Genomic DNA, 6489 nt, shown 5'->3' with positions numbered 1-6489 from the left:
CATGGCTACACTCCATACAAATACTTTCAGAAACGACTTCCTGGCACTTAAATCAATACTCGATGTTAACAAATCTCTCTTCTTCAGAAACGCTTCCCTTGCCATTGCCAGTCTACATTTTATATCATCTCTACTTCGACAATCATCAGTTATTTTGCTCCCTAAATAGCAAACCTCATTTACTAATTTAAGCGTCTCATTTCCTAATCTTATTCTCCCAGCATCACCCGATTTAATTCGACTACATTCCATTATATTCGTTTTGCTTTTGTCGATGTTCATCTTATATTCTCCTTTCAAGACACTGTACCAGGTTTCACGATAAATATAACTGCCAGTACATTATAATATATACTTATTTGATTTTTAATCACACCTCGTGATGTTTTACTTTAATGAAAGGCGAAGGAAAGTATTCCGATTATCAGAATATTATCAAGTACCCCGAAAGATATGCCACAACCAAGAATCGAACGCGAACCAAAAGTTTCGTAGTCAATTATCTTTACTGCTCGACCGCGAACCTCACCCTTCTAGACACCTTGAATGATGTGTAACCAAGCTACAACATGAAAACATAAGAAAACGTTACTATCTCGAACATTATTGTCTTTGGACTCAATATTAAATTAATAAAAAATATTTGTTTTTAGACGATATTTTGCTATAAAGATTAGAAAGTACTATTTTCCATTATCAATTTAGGCCTCAGTTTTTTTTTCAAAAACTAGGTAACATCCAGAAAATGCCGAAACTCGCATCTCTTTATTTTCAGTATAGAAATACCTTGCAAAAGGTGATCAAAATCGATTACCCAAATGTCAGACCTTCCACTTGAAAGTAGCACTACTGCCAGGCCCATGTTGTCGCTGCTGGAATACCAATTATTCTTCGTGTTTTAATATCCCTTTTAATAAATACCGATAAGACAAGTCGATTAATTTTCAGCCAGTCTATCGAAACGGGACGTAAAATTCTGCTTTACAAATCATTTTGTTTGTAGAGGCAACCAAACGGGCCTTTCCGTCGAATTTGGGCGTGACATATAAGACATGATGAGCGGTTTTTGTTTGGGCTGACTCCAGCTATACATTGCAAAAGCGAAATTTTAAATATTTGTCGAAACACCAGAGAAAATGCGTCTGACGACTGTTAGGAGGGACGCCCTGTATAACTTTGCAATGAATGGGGGCGGGAGCAGTGTTACGACTTTCCCTTCTCATAGGCAAAGTATCAGCTTACGAACTGCAAGCCTACCTGGCTGACGGTCACACTACACATACATTTTCATTACTGTATCTTTTAAATCCGTAGCCGTGTGATCCAAAACGGCTGCAATCTAAATATACGTTACAAAAATGTACGTTATACAAGTTGCTTCATTTTTTACGTGAAATGTCAATTCTGTCATCGGTCAAATTGTCTTGTGTAACAAGTTATCGTCAGATTTCAATCACTGATAACTACGAGACTAATATTACGTAAAGAATGGCTGAGCTCTCAACGGATAGGAAATATCTGCACATGTTCGTCGCACAGTGTTTATTTCGCCTATGACGTGATCGCAACAGTGTAGGTGTATGCGAGAGACTGATTCGAGTTAGCTTCGTGTAAAGCTAAAAATTGTTGTAGGCGTTTAATTGGAACATTGATTTGAGTGCTACGATGAAGAGCTCTCGTAGCACTACTAGCACTCAAAGTAAGACAATAAAAATATTCTCCGCAAGATAGGTGAAAATCGACATTAAATTGAAAATGGCAAAATAATGAAAGATGTCGTCTCATATGCCTCATAAATATGCTCGGAATTGTAGAAAACGCAAATCAGAGGGAAGCTCGTGTCTAAAGGAATCCAAAACGCCTAAAAAGTCCAGTGCCGGACGATTGCAAGAACTACGGGAGCGTCGAAAAGGAAATGAGAAAACGGTGCTAAGCGATCACGTAGCCGCCTCAGGGGCTTACAGAGGCCAGAGACGGTTCAGACTTGTGATTTATCTATTCTCTAAACCTGGGGTGCCTAGCCATTTAGCTTTCCTAGGTCACACTGGAGGAAGAGGAGTATTTTTGGGCAGACAGTAGCATAATTAACCCTAACAATAATCGCTGAGGAAGAAAAAATCGGTTGGATCAATGACAGAATCACCTCATGTGGGGGGAATTTCACTGTCGCAACTTTCCATAAACAGAATTGTACGTAATTTTTGCCGATCGTGTAGCAAATGGTCACTTCTTGGGCCGCATATATTACTTTGGGCCGCATGCTGCCCGTGGGCTGCGGGTTGGACACACCTGCTGTAACGATTATATACTCTGTGTAAGAATTGTAGTAAAGGGACTGATGCTTAAATTCCATATTAATATGAAACAGTTGTTATACTTTTATCCCGACGTTTTCACGTAATATTTATGGCACGGACAGAATTACAGACATAGAAAAATTTTAGTGTTATTCACAGCTAAAATTACTTACAACGCTTACTTTAGAAAGATAATCATCGTAAGCAGAAAACAAAAATTAATAATCAAAATTGGTAATAAATTATGTATCTTAGAAAAGGAGACGGCCTAGAAGGTGTCATACACTGTTTGGCCAAAAGTATCCAGACACCGTACGTAATGTCAGGAGAGATGAGTATGTCAATATAAAAGGTGGCTGGAAGTACTGTAGTGCCGTTAAACAAGCAGTAACGCCAGAGGGCATCGGTCAAGAGAGCGCAGTGACTTCCAAAGAGGACTAGTCGTTGGACGTCACCTGAGTAACAAATCCTTCAGGGACATTTCAACCCTTCTACAGTTGTCCAAGTAAAGTGGAAACGCGAAGGAACAACTACAGATAAGATCAGAAAGACATCGTGTACTGACGGACAGGGAACGGGAGAGTTGCTGAGGTTAGCTGTAAGAAATCGCATGAAGTTTAGGGGAAGGCATCATCCATGTGTTCCAAGTCGTGTTAAGTCTAGCTACCACAGTGATTGTGCGTAAAGAGTTAAATGTTCGAGCAGGTCCTCAAAAGCCACGTGATCCTGCAGTCAATGCTAAGCAATCCTTGAGGTGGTGTAAAGACAGACGCCACTGGAGAGTGGATCACTAGAAACGACTGAGTGATAATTCACGCTGCAGCCTGTGAAAATCTGATGGAAGGATTTGGGTTTTACGAATGTCTGCCCTCACGAGTAGCGCCGAAAGTGAGGTACAGAGGAAAGTATAGAAGAAGTCGTGTTACGGTATGCGGGTGTTTTCTTGGTTGATCTTTGGTCTCTTCCTGTCAGATGGATACATCTATCGAAAGTAGTAGCGCAACGAAGATAATGGTTTAGTGAAGAATATGGGTTTGTAGTATTACTGGGCACTTCTTTATTTGGTGTACGACAACAGCTGCCCATTTTCTGTAGTTTTTAGACGAAGATGCTCTTACGTAGCTATTCTCTGGAGACGGGACGTTACCAAATTGCTTTCAGCAGGATGGATCCACACCTCATTACAGGCTGGTTGTCGGGCATGCTTGGATATGTAGTTTCCCCGGAGTTGGGTAGGTGCTAGAGGTCCAGAGAAACGCCCGGCGCGTTTCTTGCCGTGGTGCCATAGACATTAAGGCGCCGATGGCATTACGCACAACTCATTTGTTGTGCGGGTTGCAGGGAGCTCAGCCCTACAATGGAGATGACGTGGGACTTCGAAACCCCGGAATTCGGCGGTGGGAACAGCAGAGGGCATCAACAGCTTTCCAGCCAGCTCATCAGGCAAGGAACTCGGCGACAGTAGAAGTCGTTGGAAAACCGAATCTTTTTCATGCATCCACACATTGGCCTGGCACACAAGTTCCGGAGAACAGTTCCATCACAGCCAGCAACCAGCTGATGTCTATGCCACGCCAAGGATTTGGCCATCGGCTTCTGGACAGCACGCCACCTCCTCAGCTGGGACTCTAAGTGATCAGAGACTTGGTGTAATTTTACCGTTGTTCTTCTAGCCAAGTTACAGTCAGACTGGAAGCTTATAACCTTGTCAGACTTAGATATTTCATTACTGTTTGATTCTCGATACTAACTGAGTGAAGTAGACCATAAGAGTTCTAAAGAGTGTATTCTTCTCGACTGAAGCTTGTTTTGGAGTCTGAACCTGAACTTATTTTTCCCTTTTAACATAAAGTTATTAGGACATCTAAACCCTCCTCATTATAGAACGTGTGATCACAGAAACTTAAATTACGGTTTTAAACGTAAAGCTGTTAAGATTTCAAGAATGAATTCACTGAAGTATGTGTGATTGTTTTCAAGTATCTCGCAGCTAATTTGTTTAGTCTGTTAGTCTGGAATTCTACGTATCAGTGGTATCATTTTCATGGTGCATGTCGGTTGAGTATCATCATCTACAGAAGTCCTATCTAGCACGTTATAAATCACGATGAAAATAGCTGTCGATACATTATACATACTTATTTGGTTTTTACGCAACTCCGAGCCAAATTTCAAACCTTTGCGTCGCAGTGGTAGACAAATATGGGGTTTCGAAAAAGTGATCCTTTCATTTTGTTGTAGAGTATAATTACGCTATCTGAAAAACAAAATGTTTATACTCACCTGATAGTGTAGGAAAGGTATTCGGTCTTTATAGTTCAGGTTTGGGATGTCAATGAAGTGATCAAAGCAGAGTGGAACAGAAAAATATGCACGTTTGATTAAAGCAACATTTTTACATTCAACATCACTTCTGCATTCAAGCATTTCAATACGAAACATCGCACTAGTAGCATTTGCAAACGATGGGTATGATAGGTCAACAAAGGCTTGTACTTCGGTGCAGGAAGTTAAATGTGAAGCACACAGTGAAACTGATGGTGAAATCTTAGAGCTTAAGTTGTGGTTTTTTCATGTTCTACTCTTAGAAAATCAACCATCTTTGTTATGTAGAGCTTATATTTTTCCTAAAAAACTTCACATCGAGAGATTGGTAATATTTTGTAGTCTTTTGTGGCCATATCATGAGCGTAACGTCTTTTCTCGGAAAAATTTCATCCAACAGAGCACCATCTTCATGGTCTGACCATGAATCACACAGTAATAGGCCCTTCAAATCGTCATGTGATGCTGAATGCAATATAGTGGTTTTTGTCAGATGTGCATAGTTTTCTGTTCCATTTTGTTTTGACCACGTTACTGGAGTCACACACCTTCACTCTGAAGATTAAATAGATGTGCAACACTATCAAGTCAGTAGAAAAAGTTTTATGTTCAGATAATATAATTATTTGAAGCAGAGAGAAATGTAGCAATAAATCGCGACATTGAAATACCTCGTTAGTCGAAAAGTTTCGAGACTGGATTAATTAAAAATAGAAAGAAGAGGTGGTTTTAATACTTCAGTTGTTCTACATAGTCTCTTTTGTGTCGTCTCGTTGTCACTTTAGGCCTTTACCTTGGGAAGCAAGGAGAGGGTGCTGTTTGGTGACCAGTATCCTCTTTCTGTAATTCTGCTGCATGCATATATTAACTGGTTTCTTTATTCATAAGAAAGCTACTTAACTTAAGCTAGATGTTGTAGTGCAAGCTCTTCCATAGTAGTCCAAATTAACCTCGCTGCAGGTGAAGTACAAGTCCGCTAAGTATACTGGTCTGGTCGTTATGCGCTGTCTGAGACTGTCTGCGGCTGCAAGTGACTGGGCTGCGGCGGATGTCTCGGTGACTCACTGGATGACAGATTGAAACTGATTGGCCCTCTGGTCTGTGGTGGCGCTCTAAATACTGCCGGTCGAGAGGGCGTTGGCGGCTCGTTGCCTGCGTGTCTCTTTTTGGCCACTCTCCTGATAGGTATGTTAATTGAGCCTCCAATCGATCTACACGCTACCTGGTGTACTGGCGACAGTTTACGGCAACACAGTCTCCCCCTTCCTCAACATTCTTCCGCCTTGGCCTCAACAAAGAAAACGTTCATTCTGCCATCCGAAGCTCTCAGGATAGTTTTCTTTGGGATGATACTCAACTCGCACATTAGATTGGCACCTTCTTCGAACTTGATGAACCACTAGAGACAGTTTCTGCACTTTGCCGTTATGTGGTAGGTTCGTATTGATAACCTCAGGACATGTCACCCTTGAATTTTTTTCCATAAAAGAACTGTACACGTTTTTCATTTCTATAATCGTCAGCAGATCACTCACGTAAATTACAAAGATACAAAAGCTGCACAAAAAAATCAGATGTGTAATCCCTCAAGGAGTAGTCCTTGAGCTCATTCTCTTCATTCTATGCGTTAATGATCTAGCATAGAAAGCAACTACTGGGACCACGGTACTTTTGCAGATGACACTGATGTCCTATTTAAAAAATGCTGATGTAATACAAAAGTTTACGCAATGGTTCAGAACTAACAGAGTATTCATAAATTCTAAGGAAACAGTGACTATCAGTTTCCACACTGAACGTAAATTCCACCCTGGAGCACAGCTTTGTAACATTAGTGGAAAAGTTGTCTTACCTGTGAATGAGACAA

The sequence above is a fragment of the Schistocerca gregaria genome, chromosome 7, assembly GCF_023897955.1.
Source record: "Schistocerca gregaria isolate iqSchGreg1 chromosome 7, iqSchGreg1.2, whole genome shotgun sequence".
NCBI lineage: Eukaryota > Metazoa > Arthropoda > Insecta > Orthoptera > Acrididae > Schistocerca > Schistocerca gregaria.
Note: the sequence above shows the minus strand (reverse complement) of the source record.